The following is a 26,454-nucleotide window of genomic DNA, read 5'->3' as shown; positions in this document are numbered from 1 at the left end:
CTTCCAGTATTTTTTAATAACTTTTTTATTACCAATGATAACTTACATTCTTACAATAGACGAATAGTGTCACAGATACATATTGAATTTAATAGATCAAATTATGGTAAATTTTCCATGAGATATAGGGGAGCCATTGTATGGAACAGTCTATGGAGTGAGATTCACGGAGAATCATTAGTAGTAACATTAGCAAACACCTCAGTAGAATCAGCTGTTCTTTCTAACAGACCTGGCGTCTAATGTACTTCATCTGTGGTTGTCACAACAAACTCACTTGGTGTACTATGTCGCAGAACGTCCTCGCCAAGTTCAGCAACGTCGGAAATGTCCAGATCATCTTTCAGTTGACTACCTCTCGGCGTGAGTGCAACTTCTGAAATGTCATTCGCATGACTGCCAGAATTTTCACCACTTTGTGAAAGATCAACAGTTCCATCCGTGAGTGAAGAGTCCGAATTACTTTCCTTGTTTGTAACATTATCACTTTTTGGAAGGTCTCCTTCAAACTCTTCATCGTCCATGCGGTTATGCTCAGGTGATTTGTCCATATCATCAACATCTTCCTCAGGGCAATTTCCACAATAGACATCAAAATCATCAAAGAAGAATTCACCCGCCTGATCACCAAACCCTTCATTACCCAAATTTTCCTCCGTTGCGTTCTCGGCAAATTGTACCTCTGCGGGAGTCCCATCCTCGTCTGTTACAGTCACGATGGGCACGCTAACTTTGGATCTCCGTGAATCTTCCTGATCTGCTCTTGAAAAACAAGAAAATGAAAAGAATGTGCGCGATTCGGAAGTCTGCAGTGCATTTCCACTTCACGGCTGCCGAGTTGTAGAATTAAATGTCCTTGCTGAGGCTTTGGATGGGGCTGTGAAGAATGTGGGGCAGCTCTATGGCTCTCCAACTGCATAAAAGAAACAGTCTCTCGGCTAGCATCACTACTCTGCATATGCTGTTCTAACTCTGAGTGTGGAGAGACAAATATCTGTCGAACAAACAAGACCACCGCAGCACCGGAACAACACGAGGGAGACCAATCTTTAATGTAAACACAAAGCTCGCTGCAGGTTTGTTTACATTTAACATTGCTAAAATATTGTTTTCCACCATTAAAGCATCCATTTACCATCTAGCCAATTTTTTAATAAGTTGAATCGACATATTTGAAGGATGCTACACACAGGCACAGGTCCTACCCACGTAAAGGAGTTGTTGTCATCCATCAACATACCTTCACTTGGAGAGTCGGCGCTGAAGGCTAGCAAGAGGGAAGTAGGGCCCCAAATTGAAAAGTTGGCAAAGGAATTATGTCTGGAAAGTTTAGAAAGCAAAAGAAACCTGTGGAAAGATGATAGTGAAAAGGAAAATGTGGAGATAGGAGTGTCATACGACATGGCATGGTCTCCCTCACCTACAAGTGGTATACCAAAGAGGCAAGGAAGAAGGGTTGAAGCAAGTTCTGATGGAGAGGTTTGACAACAAACCCAGAGTCTCTTAAAACAAGCGGGTGCTGGTGCAAATTATGTCAGTACTTTATAGGTAATGCAAATTAATTAAAATTGTGATTTGTGCAATTAATGTCCTGAAATAATATTTGCACGGAAAATGTAGTAGTCAAATGAGGACCAGTGAGACATTGAAGTGTGGTTCTGAAGCATAAAAAGCAAATTTTAAAGTACAGTCTGTAGTTTTTCAGAGTATACTACATTGTACTGTGTATATCACTCCTGTTAGAGTGATGGGTGAAGAATTCACATTTTGCTGTGTATAGAAACCAAACAGAAAAACATACAAAGAACAGAAATCAACAGTGTTTTCTTCAAGTTTCTTTGTCAAGCCTTTGTTGCCCCAAACCAAAAAATATTGAACCCTAGCTCACTGGAATTAACAAAACGCCAGTGCTACAAAATAGTTTCAACTAAAGGTTTATAGCTTCAAAATCTCATCAATTCTTGACTTACCTCATTCTTTGTTATTTTTGCACACTTTCCAAGTATGAATTTCTGTGTTGGCGATATCAAACACATAAAATCAACCAAAAGCAAGCTTCTCGAATCCTATACATGAAAGAGCAGCTAGACTAATTCACGAACAAGATGATCTTCAAAGTCTTAACTGGCTTCACATGTCATACTTCTACAACAGGCGTTTACTGCTGTTTGTGTTTGATGTCATCAAATATAATGTTCCTGACAACCTTGCATCTTTATTTACTTTAAAATCTGGCAGTAGATCTTCCCAAAGGGTCAGCCAATTTGTTATTCCACATGTAAAATATGAAATTAGCAAACAATCTATTTAATGTAGAGGACCAACAATTTGGACATTTCTTAATAGATTAATCAATATAAATGAGACAATAAGTAAAGACAATTTCAAGCAAATTTTACGTAGATTTTCCAAGGACATCAATAATTTCTCATTCAGAGCTCCTATGCTAGCTAACAAACACAATGACTTTGTATATTTTTAACTTGATTTTATCCTGTACATTTTATATAATCTTAACCTATTTTTTTTCTTTCTTATTACCAATATTGTCATAATATATATGCATATGTATTTTTTATAATTTTTGGATGTAGGTCCACATCAGCCCTTGGCTGCCATATTATGTAACACATCCTGCTTTATCAAATAAATGTATGTATGTGTATTGAGTGCATACATCGAACACGATGGCCACCATTTTGTGTCTTGTCCCAGTCCTCACCGTGCAAATTCTCCATCCTGACTACGATCTCAAAACCATGTCCACCTTTCGCTGCAGTTTGTGAGGAAACAAGCATGGTGCCACCCGATTTTTTTCCAAGTATTTGCTATGAACAGTCTAATAAAGAACATATTTGAAGAAGAAAAAAAGTTTGATAGTAGAGCATTAATTTTTTTTGTAAAATAGTTCCGTACTTGGTGTATTTTGGCCAAGGCAAGGACTTCAAGCTAACCGCGAAACTGTCCGAAAAAGTGCAAAATCCCCACAGCCAGGCAATCAAAAACAGCTAAAATTAAGCAATACTGCTTATTTTGATAAAAGACGCTTTACTTTAAAAATAAAATTTTGTGTCTTTCAAGTTACCAAGGCTAAATTGTGTATGAAGGTGATTTTAATTTTTAATGCACAACCAGTAAAAATACCCCTTTTTAAGAGCCTGCTGACACTTAAACAAGTACTGTTACACCATTCTTTTATTGCATTTTTTTAATGTTTATATCATGAATGTTAATTATACCAAGTTTCAAAAAAAGTTTGATAGTAGAACAATTTCAAAGGGAATTACCTTAAGTAGTGAAAATAAGCCAACTGGGGTCTGGTCATTATGTTGGTTAGTAATGTTACTTTTCTATTACAGTACTAAACACTACACAAGTAGGGTTTATCACTGTGAGGATTGCTTTCAAACATTTCATGAAACTGCAGTACACTTATATGACTTTCATGTATTCAAAATTCATTGATTGATATCACTTCAACAGGTTTAATACAAACCAACATAATGACCATCTCCCAGTTGGCTTGTTAGCTCAGTTGATAGAGGACTGCACTGATCACAGAAGTCATAAGTTCAAATCCCATATGGGCTTGAATTTTTCTCAGGCCTTATTTTCACTAGTACATAAGTAGGGTTTATTACTGCGAGGATCACTTTCGTACATTTAATGAAGAGAATTACTAATTACATCTTGGGAGTGAAAGGATTACCAATGCTCTCAGTGACTCTTCACACTCCAGCATTTGCAATAGGAAAATTTCATAACAAAATCTTGTTTGGGGTCTTCAATTATGAGATATTTTACATTGTAATTTTGTTTTGTACTCAACTCAATTATGTTTGTCTCCAAGGTTCAAGGTGCACATAGAGATCAATTTTTGTTGTACTGATGATGATGATATTGATTTAGTTGCTTTTAGACAAAAATTACTCTGGGTTATAACATATCTAATAATTATCTGTAATAATAGTAATAATGATGAAAATAATTCTGCAAGTGCGAGCCAACAGTTGATATCATAATCTTGAAATGGGCTCTTGGTTTTTGTGCTCAGGCCAAGAATGCATGATTTTCAGGAAAAAAAACTTTCACTCTGATGTGAACCCATGGACAGAATATGCAATACGGTTTAGAAATAGTCTTCACTTGCATTCATTGCAATACGGTTTAGAAATAGTCTTAACTTGCATTCATTGCTAGAGGAAGATTTGAATGTTGAACTTGTTTGACAGCTTAGATGTACTTTCTTTAATGTTGCATCTCTCTGTGGATAACAGAGATCCTACAGTGGAGTTAGAAATATGAAATGATGTAATGCCACCAGTAGTATTGGCAAATGTTGAGAATATGGCATTGGATCACTGATTACTAATAAGTGACATTAACGTGTTTGACTTAACTGTATTATGTACTGGGCAGAGGGAGATTAAGGACTTAAAGAAAGAGGGCCTGCAAAGGGCAGGGCAAAAAAGTTTGGCAATAACAAAAACAAAACACAGAGTGGTGGAAAACACTGTGGGGGAGGGGGTTGGGGAGAACAGTACAGCTTTTTTGGCCCTCCAACTACATTGTGGTAAGAAGATGAGTGATCTAATAAATTCATCATATTTTTTAAATCAGATTACTGGTCAATTTCTTTGTCTGATAAGTGACATAAAATTAATTGTGTGCTACTCATACTCTATCATAGCAATTGAAAGTATTGTTATGTGAAGTCACAAAAGATGGAACATCTGTTTGAGATTAGTTACATTTCACTTGTGAAGAAATTACTGTATACGTGTACATGTAAGAGAGAAAAATAATTTATGATAATGGTCTGAATTTGATTAAGAATGCTATGAAAGATTCCATGGGTTATATTGATCAATTGATTCTTTGAAAATTGAATCTCTTCATTGGTGCTGCTGCCAGTATCAAATTGTATTCTGCTTGCATATTGAGCAAAAATTTTAGACTGCTATTAGTCACTATTCAGTGAGATTGCAAATCTTTCAGACTTTTGAATAGATCAGATTCGTATGAAGACATTTATATCAATTTCATTTATATCAGTAGTTGCAGCACCTGGGTACTTCTTGGGTTAAAATCTGGGCTAACAGACTTTTTCAGGGTCCTGTTTTGACATTTTTTGGCTGTAACAGTTTGTCATCATTGGCACATACTTGTCACTAGGCCCTCATATATTGTACATTTGTGTTGTTCCAGATTATTTATAGACTACTCAACACTGCAGTGGCATACTGAATAGACAGTGTGAATTCTCAAAGCTATGGACTACAGAATTCACTTTCCCACGAGGCAACAACAAAAAAGTGTTTTGTTTACTCTGTTTATCTAGCTCTGATACCCCTGAGCATGTTTTTCTTGTGTTTGTTTATCCAATGATATAATTTTGGGGCATCTAAATTAATACAGCAATAGAATTAGCAGGAAATCTTGCCCGAGTATAACGTCCCTGTCGGCTGATCGTGGTAGAAATATTAGAATTGGCTGTAGCATTAGAGGTACAAGTCGTATTGATCGGATCGAATTGTAAACATTTCGAGTATTTCCCACGGCACGAGGCTTGGATTTCTCCACCGTCGCTCTCAACGCTTAGTAAGCGCTTCTTTCTGGGAGGTTCTCGATCCTTGAAGATTCCCTTCAATTTATCTTTGAGCTCTTCAAGATGAACAGAGGCCTTTTTGAACTTGATCAATTGTCGGTAGCAAGCTTTACAAACTGACAACTCGCTAGTCGCTGAATAGCAGCTCACATTCACATCCAGACAGGAACTAATATTCGCCGGAAAATCAAAAGAACTTTTTCCAAAAACATAAATTTTTTTTTAAAGAAACTGATAGATTCTCTGAATCCTAAAAAGGCCACTGGTCCGGATAAAATATCACCAAGGGTTATTACTGTTTCCTCTGAGGCATTGGCAGTACCACTTACCAACCTTATAAATCACTGCATAACCATCCACGCTTGGCCAAGTTTGTGGAAACGCAGCAATGTGAGTCCCCTTTACAAGAAGGATAGTCCTACCGATAAGGCAAACTATCGTCCAGTGTCTGTGTTAACATGCTTCTCTAAAATCGTTGAAAGAGTTTTGCATGACCAAATGTATGAATTTGCAAAGTGGATACTAAGTAATAGTCTATCAGGCTTTTTGAAGGGTCACTCATGTGCGACTGCTCTCCTTAACATGACTGATGATTTCAGAACTTCTCTGGATAATAAGGATCATTGTATTGCCATTGCAGTGGACTTATCAAAGGCCTTTGACTCAATCTCTCACAGCCTACTTATTTCCAAGTTGAAAGCCTATGGCTTTACCGAAAGCGCAGTGAACCTTATTCGTTCTCATCTGCATGTTAGGTTGCAACGAGTTAATATTGGTAATAACTACTCAGATTGGAAAACAATCCAACATGGTGTTCCTCAAGGATCAATATTGGGACCTCTACTATTCAACCTATTCATTAATGATCTCACTTATTTTGTCACAGATGCTAAACTAAGGCTTTATGCTGATGATACGTCACTGTATTTGTCACACCCTACTCAATATGCATTAGAGTTAAGATCTCAGAGAAAATTCGATGTGCTGCAGTCATGGTTCAAGCGTAATTACTTATAAATATAAACGAATCTAAAACTAAAGTATTGCCTTTGGGTGATAATCCGCCATGTTATGAATTGTTTGCTGACAGTACTAGGCCTCCCTTGAATGTGGTACACGATATGTGGTACCCGATATGTCGAAAAGCACATGCCATTTACAAGTGAGCTAATGCGCTTTCCTTCAGTTTGAGACGAAACAGGCCAACAACAAGGAAGTGCCTCTTTGCTGTATTAATTTGGACAAAACCAGAGTCATGCGCTCTAAAAAATAATTATTTTCCGATCATCGCTTTACCAGCTTGTTAAACACATTGATCAGTTTGAGATTCGGTAGCTTTCTGTTTGGCATGTATCTGCTTAAAAAAGAGTGAGCTTTATTTTACATCATTACTAACACCCCCTCTGGCATTTGACATCATTACTAACACCCCCTCTGGCATTTGACATCATTACCAACACCCCCTCTGGCATTTGACATCATTACTAACACCCCCTCTGGCATTTGACATCATTACCAACACCCCCTCTGGCATTTAAAATGCGGGCGTGAGGTATGCTAGAGTTTCTATTCTAGTTTGGGTTCGAGTTCGAGTCGGACTTCGAGTTACACTTGGAGTTGGGGTAACGTTTTTAGTCACGGTCGAACCTGTAGTAAGAGGTAGGATGTAACAACCCTGAAAGTTTTGTTCCCGTTAGTTGCTGTAATTTTCACCTCCATGATTAAGCGGTAACCACTGTTAGTCATTCGTGGTAAACCTTTGCCAACGACCTGCTTGTACTGTCTTCCATCCGTAGGGAACGACCATTTAAACAGGAGCTACTCAATTATATCTGAGAATGATCTTTCAAGTAAAGTTTAATCCATTTTTATCTCAGAAAATTAATGTCTTACAAAGTACGTTTCAGTGTTTGTTTTTGGATATTTTGTATTGTGGTCACCGTTAGGCCATCTCGACCTTCGTAATCTACGGTCCTCAACCATGGCCGTCATGGTCCCCAACCTAGTGCAGTTTTTTGTCAGCCATACATTTTAGAAGTATCCAATCTTTATGACATGATATGGTTATGAATAAATTATTGAAATTATTCCTAAGGTAACGCGCGCATCCGGTCACTGTGTTGTGAGCTGTATTGCACATTCAATATGATAGACATTTAGTAGAAAAATTTCACAAGAATGATAGTGTTTCATTTTATTTCGCGAACAAGAGCCAATTATGTATTGTGATCTCTTCTTTTCTATCTACAAAAAATATCATTGAAAAGATGTAATTCATAACCGTGCTATCTCGCACGTTTTATATCTTTGAGCAGAGTAAATTTGGAATCGCGCAAAGAAGGAATTAGTTGTCTTAGATTTTCTGGGTCTGAGTTTTGATTTTTCAAGGTCTGAAGTATCTCGACACCCTCCTTATTCTAATCCACAGTGAGAAGTAATAATTATTGTTACTTATTCAGTTCCCAGTGGGCCAAAATTTTTTTTCCTTCGACAGAAGTTCAACTTGATGGTTCTGTCCTTGCGTACCGGTTCACAAGGGAATTACTATTGTTCTTTCTTTGTTTAGGAGTCATTGATTAGCTGTTGTGTATTGTTCGGTCTTTTGTATCGGCTCTCGTGAACCGGTACACGAGGACAGAACCAACTTGATTTGTAGTTTGAAATCTAACTCAAAGTCGAATTCAAAATCGATGGTTCGAGCTTCATTTCGAGTAGCTTGCCCTTTCAAGGCTTTAGGGACAGAAAATGAGGTGGAAAGTGTGATTTAGGGGAGTAGTTTTCGTCTCTTAACTTAACATGCTCCGCCTGCCAACAACGGCTTTTTTAATGGAAACTGGTTGCTATTTCGTTTGTGAATACAGAATAGTTGAGGTATCACGTTAGGTACATTTTGCCAACAATACCAATTATTCTAGTTTTGGCTAAACTACAGAATACAGGGCCATAATCACGCAGGAGTTGAACGCGAACACTCTCTTTATAAGAATCTCGCAGTTTAGAGCCTTTATTTAGGAACATTATCGAGCCTTACTGTAACAGAACGAATCAAGCCAATTAAAATTCGTACAGTTAGGTATTTGTTTCATCTTCATCGCGGTAGTCTTTGTGACACAAAAGTGTGATAAAATCTCACCTTTTTTTGTTCTGCGCACTAGTTTGCTTTCGTGTTCTGTTGTACGTCAGTTTTAGAAATATTTTTGCCGAAAGTCATCAAAGTCAGCTAACACATTAGTGCCACTAGGCAAGCGCTAACTGGAATTTTCTCAATGTTTCAAAGTCATAAAATAAATACTCAGAGTAGACGAAGAAGAAAGTGGTCGTTACAACTGAACCTTTGAAGTTAGTGTTAATAATTTGGATATATCAACAAAGTTGAAATGGTAAATTGGCCACCGTAACGATTACAAAAGCTAACGTTTCGAGCGTTAGCCCTTCGTCGGAGCAAATAGAGGAATTGTGGGTTGTGTGTGCTTTTAAAGGCAGAAAATGGAGCTACGTTATTGGTGGGAACATGGCAACGAGAAAAACACAAATAAATTAATGGAATGAAAAGCGTTCGTTGATCCCTGTGGGATTTAGACTGCCGGTTTGAAAGATGAGCTTTGTTCAAGATTTTTACGGCTTTTCGTGCTACCTAAGTGTAAGGAAAGACCGCAGATTGCCATATGTTGCTTAGAATGATTAGGTAGAATACCATTTCAACTTTGTTGATATATCCAAATTATTTCGTTACCCCCACCGACGCAGCCCCAAACAGTTTCTTTCGAAACTATCAGAAACAATTTATCACGTAACAACAGGCAACGTTTGATACAAAAGAAAAACTGGTAGTGAAACATATTTTCTTGAGAAATTGCAAAACACGATGGGAGCAATAGAGGCTTTCCACGGAAGCATGAAACAATTCTTAATTTTAATTTAGTTTGTACTCAAAACAATTATGTTTGTCTCCAAGCTTCAAGGTGCACATAGAGATCAGTTTTTGTGATCATGATGACGATGGTGAAATTGATTTAGTTGCCTTTAATAAAGAGAAAAAATACTCTGTGGTCTAAAATTTCTAATAATTACCTGTAATAATCATAATTCTGCAAGTGTAAGGTAACAGTTGATATCATAATCTTGATATGGGTTCTTGGTTTTTGTGCTCAGGCTAAGAATGCGTTTTAGGAAAAAAAAGCTTTCACTCTCCATGGACAGAATATGCAATACAGTTTAGAAATCTTCACTTGCATTCATTGCAAGAGGAGGATTTGAATGTTGAACTTGTTTGACAGCTTAGATGTACTTTGTTTAATGTTGCATTTCCCTGTGGATAAGAGAGATCCTGCAGTGGAGTTAAAAAATTATCCTGATCACATCTACAATCTAGATTTCCCCTCCACCATCAACAGCTTCTGTAGATATTTGCCCCCCCCCCCCCCCGGAATATCTCATCCATCCGTTTATGACTCTTCCCATGGCTCAACTCCAAAAGTGCTCAGAATTAAAACCACAATGAATCAAATGTCAGTACTAATAAACCTTCATTCTGTTACAGACAAGAAGAGTAAAAAGGCTTATGGCGAAACATTTAATGCCTCCATCGAGACAAATGTTTTAACATAGCAGAAAAACTTCGCAGAAGGACAATGAAAAGCAATGTTCGCAACAAGCCAAACAGGACACCATGGAGATCATCAAAAGGTACATACTGGAGAAAAGCCTTTTAAGTGTAAGGTCTGTGACAAGTGCTTCGGCCAAGCGCAAAATCTTCGCCGTCACAACAGGGTACATACTGGAGAAAAGCCTTTTAAGTGTAAGGTTTGTGACAAGTCCTTTGGCCGACCTGACACTCTTTGCCTTCACAACAGGGTACATACTGGAGAAAAGCCTTTTAAGTGCACGGTCTGTGACAAGTGCTTTGGCCTAGCGGGAAATCTTCGCCGTCACATCAGGGTACATACAGGAGAAAAGCCTTTTAAGTGCAAGGTCTGTGACAAGTGCTATAGCAAAGCGAAAGATCTTCGCCGTCACAACATGGTACATACTGGAGAAAAGCCTTTTAAGTGTACGGTTTATGACCAGTCGTTTGGCCGAGCTGAGAGCCTTCTTTATAACAAAGTACATTTGGGTGAAAAGTTTAGCTGCTGGATTTGTCAGAAGTTATTTCGTACTGAGGACGCCCTGCAAAAGCATTACGATGATCACATGGAAAAAGCAGTTCGTAGAATCATCTAGCTTAAGCAGAGAATTCCGGTTTAGAGACAATTCCCAATCTAAATAGCTGTACCTGAACTGTTGTGTTTAACCTCTTAAAATTACGTTTTCAAACATTAGCTCTACACCTTGGCGAACTTGGCTACTTGCAGTATGCTCAATCATTTTTACCTGCTCCTGTGTCAATTACAGCACTCTTTGTTTTACAAGTCTGAATGAAGCTTACTCGAGAAAGTGGAAATTGTAATCAAATGAATGCGTTGTAATTTTTGGTTTTTTTTTTTTTTTTTCTACTTTTTGAATTAAAGCATCTACAATTAAAACCTTGCTTAAAAGTGCTACTTTGAAATGTCTAAAAAACATAAGGGTTTTATAGGAAAATTGATTACCTGACTCGTGAATTCCGCGTTAAATTGCACGGGAAAACCGATATCGCACGGCGATGAGTGCGATATCGGTTTTCTCTAATAACTCTGGTTTTCGCGTGCAATTTAACGCGGAATTCACGAGTCAGGTAATCAATTTTACTTGAATCGCATAACTGAATGAAAATGAGAAAGCAAGAATTAAATCGGCAATATTATTGTTTGTTTTTATCCCAACCGCACGCTCTACAAAGCTATTTCAAAGCCAACTGTTAGAAGTGTCATGTTAGCGACTAGAAAGCAAGGTTAGTCGCACACGTTTGAACCTTCGACAACTTTATTTGTTCCTTGTGCTTGATTTCACATTAATTTTCGAACTTTTTAAACAAGCTTCACACTATTTAAGGATAATAGTGGTATTCACAAGCCGTTTATCGTTAACATCTTTTTTCAAAATTCCAAATAATTTGCGCGCGAAGGAAAATAATTTACACCTTTTACCCGCTCTGAATAAAGGCTGATAGTTTCGAAAGAAACTGTTTGGGACTGCGTCGGTGGGAATAACGAAATAATTTGGATATATCAACAAAGTTGAAGTGGTAAATTGGCCGCCGTAACGATTACAAAAGCTGACGTTTCGAGCGTTAGCCGTTCGTCGGAGCGAATGGAGGAATTGTGGGTTGTGTGCTTTTAATGGCAGAGAATGGAGCTACGTTATTGGTGGGAACATGGCGACGAGAAAAACAAGAATAAATTAGTGCAATGAAAAGCGTTCGTTGATCCCTGTGGGATTTAGACTGCCGGTTTGAAAGATGAGCTTTTGTTCAAGATTTTTACGGCTTTTCGTGCTATCTAAGTATAAGGAAAGACCGCAGATTGCCATATGTTGCTTAGAATGATTAGATAAATTAAAATGTCTAGCGACTGGTTTCTATGTATCCTTGTCATTCCTTTCCACGTCTCGAAGGTGTTCTCGGAATCGGTCACCTAGTCTTCTGCCTGTTTCGCCGATGTATATCTTTTTGCAATAAGTGCAAGCTATGCAATAGATTACATTGGCGGAGGTGCACGTGAAGTGATCGGTGATCTTAATGGATCGTTTAGGTCCCGATATCTTATCAGTGTTGTGAATGAAAGGACACGTTTTGCATCGTGCACGAGCGCATTTAAAAGTGCCTAGTTGGTCATTACCTCACGTATGCGTTACATAGTGACGTCGCAGAATAAAAAGGTAAAACACTAACCCCACCCCTACACGAATTATTTTGTTGACTGCAGTGGACTAGCCGATTCGTTGCGTGTGGCTTAAATAATTCGAAAACTAACCCGGCGACCCCGTGATGTTTTTCAGTGATTGCTTTTGGCACTTGTCAAGGAAAATGCATAAAGATTTTTAAAAAATTCTACAGAGCGGAATTTCAGAAAATCTAGAATAAAGGCAATTTTCACACATCGGAAATTTCCTTTCGTAGAATTTTCTATTTTTTTTCTAATGATTCCTTTCGACGTTATAATCATATTGGAACAATAAAAAGAAGGGTTCACCGGACTTGTTTTCATGCAATAGCTTTTGTGAGTATAGCAATTCCGACGCGCGTTCTAGTGCATCTCAAAAATCCGGATTCTATAAGATCAACATTTCTATCGCATGCGTAAGCGCGAGCACCTACGATCTGATGTTTACAGACGTTTAATGTTAAAGAAAATCATTAAACAGCTGTCAAAGACAGCCTCCCAGGCTCATCTTAAAATCCTATACACGACTTCTGGCTATATCATATTATTTTCTTTGAAGTTTCAAAGTCTTCTTCCACTTCAGGTAGATTATCCTTTACTTGAGGTCTTCTTTTTTCGCCGTCGCAAGATTTCATATCGGTTGAATATTTCTTTTAGATGTGAAGTGAAGCAACCTTTACTTCTCCGAAAATTGTCTTCTTTATCTTAGTTTCTATCTCCAGCATTCACAGTGGCCGCTCAACACATCAAATACACGCTCATAGGTAAACTCACAAAAGTAGAAAAAATCCTCGCGCCACCATCTTTGTTTTAAATTTTCGTCTTTTGATCCCGCACTTCTTTCGCACGTTTTCTCTCGCGCGTGAAGCAAGAGTTATCTGTTCCCTGCGCGAGGAAACTAGCACGAGCCACTTTAAAGCCCCGTCTACACGAGCAATTTTTATGTGGCAACTGTATGTGGCAATTTTTATTTGCCCGTGTAGAGGGCTCGACAAATATTTGTTGTTAATTTGCGTTAGTAATAATTTCACACAGCGGAGATGCTCATGGAAAGATAAAAAGCAAGATGGCGAAAGTCAGAAGACGTGCCAGATGTGTTGCAGCTTTAGGCGCGTTTGTCACATTTTATATGGCGTCTCGTCTACACGGACAATTTTTTTAGGTGGCAATTTTTATTTGCCACATAAAAACTAACACACCAGCTTTTCAGCAAGCGCAGTTGTCATATAAAAATTGGTCATTTTTCATCATCTACACGGGAAAATAAAAATTGCCACTTAAAAATTGCCATATAAAAATTGCTCGTGCAGACGGGGCTTAACCCTAGCTTCCAGTCTGCTCTCGACTTACCATTAGCCCGCGTGGAGCCCGCGTGGATTAAATGCCGCTAAGGTATACGAGGAGAGAAAGGTGTCATTCGTGGAGATTCGAAAATGCGGGATTTAATCATCTTTGTATTTTATATCATTTTTTCAAAGACAAGCTATTTACTAATTAAAAGCAAACAAGGCAACGAGAAAAAAAGATCAAAACCAAAGAATGTGTTACTGCAAGACTCCTAAACAGATTTTCTATGTCACAAAGCTTTCACTGCGATTCGTGTAAGTCATATCTACTTGACACTTCACGGTCAGCGTTTTTATATTCTTCTAGACTTTTGAAAAGCGGATCACACTGGTTATTTTCAGGGACCGCTATGAGCCAGTGTACATCTGGTCATAGTTACTATGATCTGGTGTACATCCCTGGGTTTAATTCCAAGTGAATGCGGTAAGTCTGCAAGCTGATTAGTGCCAGATCCCCGGCAAACCTTTCCCCAACTCATCTGAGAGATCTGACTCTCAAATCTTTCCGCGGGCGAAGAAGCGCGAGTCTTGCAGCGCTAATAACGGCGGCCAGTTAGGAAAACAAGATTTGAGTCTGATATTCCAAGGCATGAATTTTATTAGCGATGGATTTTATCTACCACATAGAGAACTGAAGTGAGAAATGGACTACGTACAAATCACCTATAAGATACAATTATTTTTGAAACCATTTTTGTCCTTGAAGTGTTAGTGCGTCCACGAACGTTGTCATAATATTAGTAAAGATCTATTAATTAGCGGGATTATTCCCATATCCTCATTCTTAACCTTTTTATTACAAATTTCAAATGCTGCAGCCATTGTTTCGATAAAACTAATAAGGTTTTGCAGTTGATAAATGTGAATATTGTGTCACGACTGACAACCTTTCAAAAAAAAAAAAAATTAATTTAGAGTTTTTATTTTCCAGTGGGAATCTTCACTCTTGCTTATCAATTTGTCTTTTGTTACTTCCAGTGTCATTATTATTTACATGCACTACATTTTAAGTATCTGGTCCTGGTACATCCAAAAAAGGATAAATCTTTCAAGTTGTTCATTTTATGTGAATCTATCATCTGCGATGATTAATTTGAAATAACCGAACTGGCAATGAATTCAAGGGCCTAGTTATTTGTGTGAAAGAAATGCAAAGTTATTTTATCTTGCTCTTTTGTCAAGAAGAATAAAATTGTATTTGCACAAGTCGTTCGGAATCCAGAGAGAAAGTTATTAGACGGAAATCAAAACACAAATAATCATTCAGTCAAAATTGTACCCTCTGATTATTTCAAGAGAACGGGTGATGAGAGAAACAAACTTAGATGCAGTTTTAATTACTTTTGGCGTTTGCTGTCAATGATAGTACATATGAATTTGTGAAGTTGAAAAAAATTTCATAAAACTGCTCTTTAAATTCCTGAGATAGAATGAATATATGAAGTTCATATATTTTAAACTGCGGTATTAGATACGTATGATGCACGATCCTCGCAGTAGATAGCGCTATCTATGCAATAGCGAAAGTCAGACCTGAAAAAAATCAGGCCTGTACGGGACTCGAATTTATTACGAATCAACTTAACGGCCTGCTCCCAGTTGGCTTGTTAGCTCAATTGGTAGAGCGCTGCACTAGTATCGCAGAGGTCAGTGGTTCGAGTCCCGCCAGGCCTGATTTTTTTCAGGTCTGATATTCCGTATTGCATCAATAGCGCTATCTACTGCGAGGATCGTGCATCATACGTATTAAATTCCTATCAGTAAATGTTACGAATTATATTCCATTGATGTATTTTCCCGTGAGAGTGCTACTCATGAGGTAGCTTCTTATTTATAGAAAGTCTGCTCAGGTCGTGAGATAATTTTACATCTTTCATCTCCTCGAAGTTTAGCAAGAAAACAGATCGATCGAAAAACTCACCACACAAAAACATGTTTAACAGCTCTAGTATACTTTCAGAGTATCAAAGCAGCTTGTTCACGCAGTGCACCTCACATATTTTCAGCAAAGACAGGAATGACGCTTTCCCACGCATCATTTTCTTCTCGACTTCTATCACCATTGCTTTACTCTAACCTGTAGCAGTGGCGGGGAATGCATTGATTTTGGCGGCGGTATGGAGGAAGAATTTTGGAAGGACACCATTTCATATACTGCTGAGTGGTTTGGCTTTCACTGATTTGTGTACGGGAATCATAGCCCAGCCTTTCTATTTTGTGTCGTTTTTGATGTGTTCAGGGAATTCAACAGCAGAGTATGACTCTCCAAGACTCCTTACAGCTTTACGTACAATTGGCGAGGGTAGCGGGATGTATTTTATTGCTGCCACTGTTTTAATCCTAACAGCAATTTCCATTGAACGATGGCTAGTTATTTCTCGCCGATCGTTCTTCACACAGCGCCGCGCATGTTTCACAATCATAGCATTGATGCTAGCTGCGACTCCCACAGTTGTCCTTCGTATTCTAGAGAATGTAAATATGGATTATGGACGCTCAGCACGATTCGTGCTCGTTGCAAATATGCTTTCCTGTTATCTTGCTATGACAAAAGCCAACTTTAAGGTTTATCGAAGTATTTGTCGACACCAGAGACAAATCCAAAACAACACAACAATGCACAATTTTGGTAGATCGGCGATAAACGTAGCGAAATACAAGAAATCTGTAATGACGTTGGTATATGTTTTGTTGACCTTTTCTGTATGTTTCGTTCCATATGTTCTATTGACTGCAATATATTTTGGTTTCGGGCACAGGACCTCAGAAACATTTTCAGCCTTTAAAGTAACGGTAGTGTTTCTATTTTTGTCCTCTGCTATCAACTCAGCTCTTTATTTATGGAGAATGAATGATATTCGAAATGAAGTAAGACAGCTATTGTGCTGAATTTAAACCGTTTGTATAAGGAAAGATAATCGCCGAAACTCGTCAGTACAACGCGAAACGCAACACACGAAACAAATCCATGATAGAGATAAACGGGCACGACTATGCGCCGTTAAATCGATAACCTTCTATAGGTAGAATAAAACTCAATTAGACTTCTCCGAGCAGATTGGATTGTCTTGAACGTTAAACAACGGCAGACGAATTTGCAATGAAAACATACCTGTTTAATGAGAAAGTTGTATCCAAACACTTGTAAATGTGGAAAGTTTTGTATAGTTTTTTTTTTTCATTATTATCTTTAATGAATTGAGATATTTTCAGAATTGTTGTTCGTGCTTCTCCCTACATCTCGCGGCAGATATGAGGTTGAAAAAATCTTCTTGTCATTTTGGTCCGATCGTTTCCAACAAGGAGCAAGAAGAGAAGACATCCGTATTGCACGTTGAGAAATTCAACTTAAAGACGATATCTAAGAACTAGTAATTTAAAGTTAATAATGATTGGTAAGCTTACTTTCTTCTTTGAATACTCCTGTAGTTCATATATTTACTCAGTTTTTAGAGTGTTTTCCGATTGAGTGACGTAAAACCGAAACCAAATCATGACAACGACCAATCAGAAGGAAGGTAAATACTTTAAGAGCCAATGAGAGCTCAAAAAAAAAAAACAAACAAACAAGCCAGTTCCCAAAAGCGCGGCAAAGCGCGGGAAAACGGGGGCGACCAAGTCCAGTTTTGTTTTAATCTTGCATCGGATCTGTGCGAGTGCGGGGTAGTGCGATTTTTTCTATAGCGGATGAATATTATACGCTACCCGCGTAGACTAGCTTTCTCCGCTATTCTCAACTTAACGTCCCAAAAAGTAGCCAAGTCAGTTTTAAGTTCTAAGCTGTAGCTTTCGGGAGGGTCTCAATGGGGTTGACCGATAGCAGTAAACGGCCGCAAAAAATTAACTGATAGGCGTAAAAATTGATAAATTGTACCCGTTGGACGTCGAATTTGACAAACTTTAACCGTTAGGCGTAAAATATAGTTTACTGTAAAAGTGTTTTCGTTCTAAGATGTATTATTTTGAAAGTATCAACAAAATATACTGTTCTGTCGTGTCTTGTGGCTTATGCGTTTGCGACTGTTACGCATTTTATTCTGCTAACGACAACAGAGAAACTTTGCTCGGGTCCTGCAGAGTAATAATTTGCGAACCAGAACTTTTCGCGCTCAAGTTCGCTCAACAAGTTCAAATTAAAGAAGGAAACATTGACTTAAATTCTTTTCAAATTTGACAAAAAATTCCAATATTGGTTGACAGAGATCCAGCCATCCTTTTTTCTTCTTTTGAAATATTTTTGTCACAAACGAGGCTTTAACGTCATAAAATTTTACATCTTTGCACGAGAAGGTAACTTTCTCGGCCGGAGGCAGCTGCTCTTATTTCTCACTTAGGGTTTATAGTTTAAATAAAACTGACTGCCCCCAAAGTTATCTTTGGTTGAACTGAATGCAGACACTGAGCAGTTCCCATGCAGTTGAATCACCTCACAACGCCACTGAAACAGGTGATAATGATCAAGTGATATGATGCGCAACTTCAAAACTTGGGCTGCATTTGAGTAACAAATATAAACTGTAAAAATATATGATAAGTTAGTAAAACTTCCCCTGATGCTCTGTTTAATCACTTTTTCTTCCAGAGAAAAAATTTCGGCTAAACATTAACAGCCACAGTCTAAGATGGCAAGCTATTAATTGTCACACATCCAATAACTTTTGCTCGTATGGGGTCTGTTGAGATTTCATGATCACAAACAAAACAATATAATAGAAAGCGATAACTTGGAAGGCGAAACAATGAAGTTAGTATAACCAACTTGGAGCCTTTTTAAATTTGAGAAATATTACATAGTGCTGTGCAAGTTGTGATGAACAATGCAACAGTAATGTCTGACTTAAAACTATTCAATCATTTCAAAAACAGCTCGCTATAGCAGGCATATTTTATTATTATAGTCAAACGTCGTCTCATTTTCCTTTTCTTTTCAATTTTGGTAGCAGTGTCTTTCTGTTCAAGCAAATGAAATATTTTCAACGCAACTTCTAATGCGACATTTCATTTTAGAGCAAACCTGCCCGTTTCCCTCGGGTTGAATGTTACTTGCGAAGCCCTGAGTTTCGATTCCCTTCTCTTTAGATGTTGTCAGCAACAGCTAAACCTCTTCAAAAATATTGTCTTTCACTCTTTCGAATATCATTAATTCTCCATGGTTTGATTGAGCAACTGACAAAAAAAGAAACACTACCGTCACTCTAAAGGCAGAATATGTTTCGGAGGACCTGTGGCCGAACCCAAAATGTATCGCAGTCGCTATAAGATATGGAACGAAACATACACAAAAAGTCAACAAAATGTAGACCATAATCGTCACAGATTTCTTGTATTTCGTTACGTTTATCGCCGATCTACGAACTGAAAATCATGCAGTTTTGCGTTGTCTTGGATTTGTCGCTAGTGTCGACAAACACCTCGGTAAACCTCAAAGTTGGCTATCATCACAATAAGATAACAGGACACGGCAACTCTAATAAGCAGGAATGGAAGTGCACGTCCATAAACTATATTTACATTCTGAAGAACGCGTAATACAGTTGTAGGAGTCGCAGCTTTAATATCAATGCGAAAACTGCTAAGCATGCTCGTCGCTGATTGAAGAATGATCGGCGAGAAACAATCAACCATTGAATGAGCAATCAACTTTTGCAGCTTTTTTTCTCTGTGGGTTAAGGAATAGATTTAGAGATAACGCTTAGCGTCACCTGAGCCTGCTAAGATCTGCTAACGAGGGTACCTAAAACAGGCCCTATTTCATATTTTATTGCACACTCCAAGAAGTTGCAAACTGGGCCGGTCAACCTATCGTGGTGCTTAAGGCGCCGGATGCAGGTGGTACACATACAAGCAGAAGTTGATAAACGCTTCCGAAAAGAAAGGCAACCAGTGAGGAAGCGAGAGAGGACGACGAAAGTTTGGATTATGATTGAAATAGGTGACATAAAGGAGGATGTGAATGGGGTTAACCGACTAGCGACAAAGGGCGAAGAATACTACCGACTACCGTCAAAGATCGAAAATTTTAACCGACAACCGACAAAGTGACTGAATTTTAACCAACAACCGAAAAATAGACCCTCATTCACGGTTTTTCTTTTAGTTGACATGACTGCACGTGGAGCAGGGCTGTGCGAAACGCGCGTAAAATACGCCCATGATGAAAAGAAGAAGAATGGTGATTTTTCGAAAACTCCGACCAAACAAGAAGCGTCAACATGATGTATAGAGTAAATAATGTAAAGAATTTTTGTCAAGGAGATGAACCGAAAATTAACGGCGTCTGCAGAAACTTGTTTGAAAAGAAGTGCATTGTGGCTAAAACAATAGAACTTACCGACACCGGAAGCACAGATTTGTAGCCACGCCTTTATATGTATCAAGGTTTCTGTTGTGATCAGAACTGACCATATCACACGTCTGTTAACATTGGTTCCATCGTAAACTGCTCTTTCGCGGATTTTTGAGAGAATATCTTGGCGTGCCCTTGGCCTTTACTTCAATATCTGATTCAAAAGGTATGTCCAATGCTAAGTCTGTACTAGGTAATTTTTCCAGTCGTTATTTTATTGTAGTTTTCAGCTCTTCCAAAAGTTCTTTTCCAACAAGAAAGTCGAACGTATGGATATGTACACTCTTGTCCCCCGTTTAAATCACACCGCTACGTTGGTTTTAGTTTAATTTGTTTTTCGCTCAACAAATTGCCAAATACCCTGCACATTAACTCACTTTTGGGTTTTCCTGTCCCATTTTTTTTACGAGGTAACTATTTATAGACCTCATAGACTTCTGTCGAAAGCACATGCAATTTACAAGTGAACTAATGCTCTTTCCTTCAGTTTGAGAAGAAACAGGCCAACAACAAACAAGTGCCTCTTTGCTGTATCAATTTAGAGAAAACGAGAATCATGCTCTCTAAAAAAATAATTATTTTTCGACCATCGCTTTACCAGCTTGCTAAACATATTGATCAGTTTGAGATTCGGTAGTTTTCTGCTTGGTATGAATCTGCTTAAAAGAGAGAGAGCCTTATCTTACATCATTACTGCTTCTTCTGCTACTACTGTTACGATTTCAGAACTAATGGTAACATTTGCGCTAACACCCCCTCTGGCATTTGAATTGTAAGCGTGAGGTGTGCTCGAGTTTATATTCTAGTTTGGGTTCGAGTTTGAGTAGGATTTCGAGTTACACTTCGAGTTGTGGTAACGTTTATAGATACGGTGGAACCTGTAGTAAGAGGTAGGATGTGAAAACCCCGAAAGTTTTGTTCCCGTTAGTTGCTGTAATTTTCACCTCCATGATTAAGCGGTAACCACTGTTAGTCATTCGTGGTAAACCTTTGCCAACGACCTGTTTGTACTGTCTTCCATCCGTATGGAACGACCATTTAAACAGGAGCTACTCAATTATAACTGAGAATGATATCTCAAATAAAGTTTAATCCATTTTTATCTCAGAAAATTAATGTCTTACAAAGTACGTTTCAGTTTTTGTTTTTGGATATTTTGTATTGTGGTCACCATTAGGCCATCTCCACCTTCGTCATCTACGGTCCTCAACCAATTTATTAGTGCAGTTTTTTGTCAGCCATACATTTTAGAAGTATCCAATCTTTGTGACATGATATGGTTATGAATAAATTATTGAAATTATTACAAAGGTAACGCGCGCATCCGGTCACTGTGTTGTGAACTGTGTTGCACATTCAATGATAGACATTTAGTAAACAAATTTCACCAGACATAGTGTTTCATTTCATTTCGCGAACAAGAGCCAATTATGTATTGTGATCTGCTTTTTTCTTTCTACTAAAAATATCATTGAAAAGATGTCATTCATAACCGTGCTATCTTGCACGTTTTAAATCGTTGAGCAGAGTAAATTTGTAATCGCGCAAAGAAGGAGTTAGGTGTCTCAGATTTTCTAGATCTGAGTTTTGATTGTTTAAGGTCTGAAGTATCATGACACCCTCCTTAATCTAATCGACAGTGAGAAGTAATAATTATGATTACTTATTCAGTTCCCAGTTGGCCAAAAAATATTTTTCCTTCAACAGAAGTTCAACTTGATTGGTAATTTGAAATCTAACTCAAACTCGAATCCAAACTCGATGGTTCGCGCTTCATTTCGAGTAGCTTGTCCTTTCAAGGCTTGAGGGACAGAAAATGAGGTGGAAAGTGTGATTTATGGGAGTAGTTTTCGTCTCTTAACTTAACATGCTCCGCCTGCCAACGGCTTCTTTAATAGAAACTGGTTCCTATTTCGTTTGTGAATACAGAATAGTTGAGGTATCACGTAAGGTACATTTTGCTAACAACTACCAATTATTCTAGTTTTGGCTAAACTACAGAATACAGCCCCATAATCACGCAGGAGTTGGACGGAAACACTCTATAAGAAGCTCGCAGTTTAGAGCCTTTATTTAGGAACATAATCGAACCTTACTGCAACAGAAGGAATCAAGCCAATTAAAATTCTTACAGTTAGGTAATTACCAAGCAGCATTGTTTCGTCTTCATCGCGGTACGTAGTCTTGATGACACAGAAAGTGTGATAAAATCTCACTTTGCTTTGTTCTGCGCACTAGTTTGCTTTCGTGTTCTGTTGTATGTTAGTTTTAGAAAGATTTTTGCCGAGAGTCATCAAAGCCAGCTAACACATTAATGCTACTAGGCAAGCGCTAAACTGGAATTTTCTCAATGTTTCAAAATCATAACATGAAAAGTCAGAGTAGACGAAGAAGCAAGTGGTCGTTACAACTGAACCTTTGAAGTCAGTGCGACCCAATTTATGTCTTTAATATCTCTTGAGCTAAATCTCCTAAAGGCAAAAGTTTATCCCCCGAAAAATCCTCGCCAGAACTCCACACCACTTGCCGAACGCAATTTAAGCCATTCAATGAGGATCACAACTATAGTGCCATTGTCCTTAAAAAATAAAATTAACTCGTAACAACAGGCAAAGTTTGATACGAAAAGAAAACTGGCAGTGAAACATATTTCCTTGAGAAATTGCAAAACACAGTGGGAGCAATAGATGCTTTGCACGGTCACGAAAGGAAATGGATTTGTTACCGGAACGTTTAATTGTTCGTCTGACGATGTTAGAGCCAGGCTGGTCAATTGTATTCGGATCGATGTTCGCCTGCTTTTGTGTTAGTCTACGAGTCGCTTTTTATTTAAAGCACCTTGGTTTTCTGTTTAACTACCTGTTCACAAATTTTCTATCTGCTCAAATGTAATGTTATCTCAAGACGCAACGTTAAAACGTTCAAAAGAAACTTGCTTTCTTCTGCTGTCTGAAATTCAGCTTCTATTTATTCAGAAATATTTGTCCAAAAAACAAAAGAAAAGACCAACCGATTGAGTTGTTAATGTAAACGACTAAAAAGAAAATGTAACTTAGGGTTCGAATAATAATTGTTCGAACCCTCAAATGTCGAGAGCTCGTGGAGAATCTTGATCGTCATATAAATAGGTTTTGTAGAGAGTTTATTAAATTAAATTTCGAGAGTTAATGTGTGGTATTACATGCTTTTGGTTTCTTTTTTGTTTGTTAATAGCATCAACAATGCGAATTTTAAAAACGGCGCGATTTAGAATAATCGTTTGGACTATGTTTAACATTTCGCATTAGCACGTACAGCATCGTGATCGTGTAGTAATGTATCGAATACTCAGCGCTCAGTTAGCGCATATTTATTTCTACACGTTTTTCTCTCTTAAAACGAATGTTCCAGAATGCGATCAGAAAGAAGTCAATGCCTACACCAGGTTATTCAAGTCACACCGTTTCAACTGAAATACACTTTATTTATCTGAAGTTTATTTGTTTAACCGGGTTATTTAAAAGATTATTTAACTTGCCTGGACCTCGCACATTTCCTCTGTCAAATGTTCTTGAGATAAAGTGCTAAGGGATTAACTTCTGATTGTTAACTCTCCTCCCTGGCTGCTAAACATTTCCTGGTAAATCAGTTATGAGAATTTGGTGTTAGATCAAGATAACTTAAGCAGTGAAAATATGCCAACTGGGAGCTGGTCATTATGTTGGTTGGTAATATTAGTTCTACATTACACTACTAAACTACTACAACAGTAGGGTTTATTATTGTGAGGATTCCTTTCATACATTTCATGAAACAGCAGTACACATACATAATTTTCATGTATTCAAAATTCATTGATTTATATCACTCCAACGGGCTTAACCTGATACAAACCAACATAAGGACCAGCTCCCAGTTGGCTTGTTAGCTCAGTTGGTAGAAGACTGCACTGACATCGCAGAGGTCATAGGTTCAAATCCCGTTTGGGCCTGAGTTTTTTTTTCAGGCCTTATTTTCACTAGTACATAATTAAGGTTTATTACTACGAGGATAGCTTTCATACATTAATGGAGAGTTACTAATAATTTTTCATCTTGGGAGTGAAAGTGTTAACAATGTTCTCATTGACTCTTTACACTCCCGCTTTTGCAATAGGAAAAGTTCATAACAAAATCATGTTTGGAGTCTTCTATTTTGCATTTTAATTTTGTTTTGTACTCAACACAATTATGTTAGTCTCCAAGGTTCAAGGTGCACATAGAGATCAGTTTTTGTGATACTGATGTTATTGATTTAGTTGCTTTTAATAAAGAGAAGAATTACTCTGTGGTGTAAAGTTACTAATAATTATCTGTAATGATAGTAATAATAATGATAAAAATAATTCTGAAAGTATGAGCCCACAGCTGATATCATAATCCTGATATGGGTTCTTGGTTTTTGTGCTCAGGCTAAGAATGCGTTTAAGGGAAAAAAATATTTCACTCTGATTTGAACTATGGACAGAATATGCAATACAGTTTAGAAATCTTCACTTGCATTCATTGCAAGAGGAAGATTTGAGTGTTGAACTTGTTTGACAGCTTAGATGTACTTTGTTTAATGTCATTTCCCAGTGGATAACAGAGATATCCTAAAGTGGAGTTAAAAGATTATCCTGATCGCATCTACAATCTATATTTCCCCTCCACTATCTACAGCTTCTGTAGATATTTGCCCCCTCGGAATATATCATCCATCAGTTTACGACTCTTCCCATGGTTCAACTCCAAAAGTGCTCAGAATTAAAACCATTATGAATCAAATGTCATTACTAATAAACCTTCTTATTGTTATTCTGTTACAGACAAGAACAGTAAAAAGGATTATAGCGAAACATTCAATGCCTCCATCGTGACAAATGTTTTGGTATAGCACAAAAACTTCGCAAACTTATCAAAGTTCATTCGGATGAAAGGACGATGAAAAGCAATGCTCGCAACAAGGGCTTTAGCCAAGCAAGAATCCTTCGCAATCATCACATGATACACACGAGAGAGAAGCCTTAAAGTGCATGGATTGTGACAAGCGCTTTAGTCAAGCAGGAATTCTTCGCCGTCACAACAGGGTACATACTGGAGAAAAGCCTTTTAAGTGTAAGGTTTGTGACAAGTCCTTTGCCCGAGTTGACACCCTTCGTCGTCACAACAGGGTACATACGGGAGAAAAGCCTTTTAAGTGCAAGATTTGTGACAAGCGCTTTAGTGAAGCAGGAAATCTTCGCCGTCACAACAGGGTACATACTGGAGAAAAGCCTTTTAAGTGTAAGGTCTGTGATAAGTGCTTTAGCGAAGCAGGATATCTTCGATATCATCAAAGGGTACATACCGGAGAAAAGCCTTTTAAGTGCAAGATTTGTGATAAGCGCTTTAGTCAAGCAGGAAATCTTAGCCGTCACAACAGGGTACATACTGGAGAAAAGCCTTTTAAGTGTAAGGTTTATGACAATTCCTTTGGCCGAGCTAAAAGCCCTCTTCATAGCAAAGTACATTTGGGTAGAGAGTTTAGCTTCTGGATTTGTCAGAAGTTATTTCGTATTGAGGACTCTCTGCAAAAGCATTACGATGATCACATGGAAAAAGCAGTTCGTACAATAACCTAAGTTAAGCAGAGAATTCCGTTTTAAAGACAAAGTTTGATGATGTTCCCAATCTAAATAGCTGTACCTGAACTGTTCTGTTTAACTTCTTATAATTACATTTTCAAACATTAGCTTTACACCTTGGCGAACTTGGCTACTTGCAGTATGCTCAATCATTTTTACCTGCTCCTGTGTCAATTACAGTACTCTTTGTTTTAGAAATCTGAATGAAGCTTACTCGAGAAAGCTGAAATGGTAATCAGATGAATGCGTCGTAATTTTTGGGTTTTTTATACTTTTTGAAATAAAGCATCTACAATTAAAACCTTGCTAAAAAGAGTTGCTTTGAAATGGCTGAAAAACATACGCGTTTTAATGCAAATCCCAGACACGATTCTTTTAGTTAAATAAGTGCAGATCACGTTCCAATGAAAACTTCGCCTGCAATGCATTAACGTTAGAAGCTCTGATCCTGTTATTAGTCATGATCGTCTTGTTCATAACACCGGCTTCCTGATCGGACTGTTAAAATTGAAAGGAAAATAAAGTTTTCGTCAAATAACAGAGTGAATCACAACATCGTCCTCAGGGCATTTTCCCTTAGCTGGGGGTGGAAAAGGCTCTGGGAACGAGGTTGAGTGAATCACAATGTAGTAACGACTGTTAGGGACTTGGGTTTGCAGTACAAGATTTCTTTCTGAACTAAACTGAAAAATTATTGGGAATTTATACTCATTTACAACATGGATGAACAG

The 26,454-nt window shown here is 37.9% G+C and overlaps 1 pseudogene across 1 annotated transcript in view; it reads left to right on the top strand.

Moving 5' to 3' along the window:
* Positions 1-25,720, top strand: part of LOC111329477 (uncharacterized) — a 31,576-nt pseudogene extending 5,856 nt beyond the window's left edge. The window contains exons 2-3 of the transcript XR_015995182.1: positions 10,149-10,728; positions 25,037-25,720. The product of XR_015995182.1 is annotated as an uncharacterized LOC111329477 (transcript). The remainder of the gene's footprint in view (positions 1-10,148; positions 10,729-25,036) is intronic.
* The last annotated feature ends 734 nt before the right edge of the window (positions 25,721-26,454 follow it).

This window comes from Stylophora pistillata, chromosome 14, assembly GCF_964205215.1.
Source record: "Stylophora pistillata chromosome 14, jaStyPist1.2, whole genome shotgun sequence".
NCBI lineage: Eukaryota > Metazoa > Cnidaria > Anthozoa > Scleractinia > Pocilloporidae > Stylophora > Stylophora pistillata.
The sequence above is the reverse complement of the archived record's forward strand: the minus strand, read 5'-3'. Positions and strand labels throughout refer to the sequence as shown.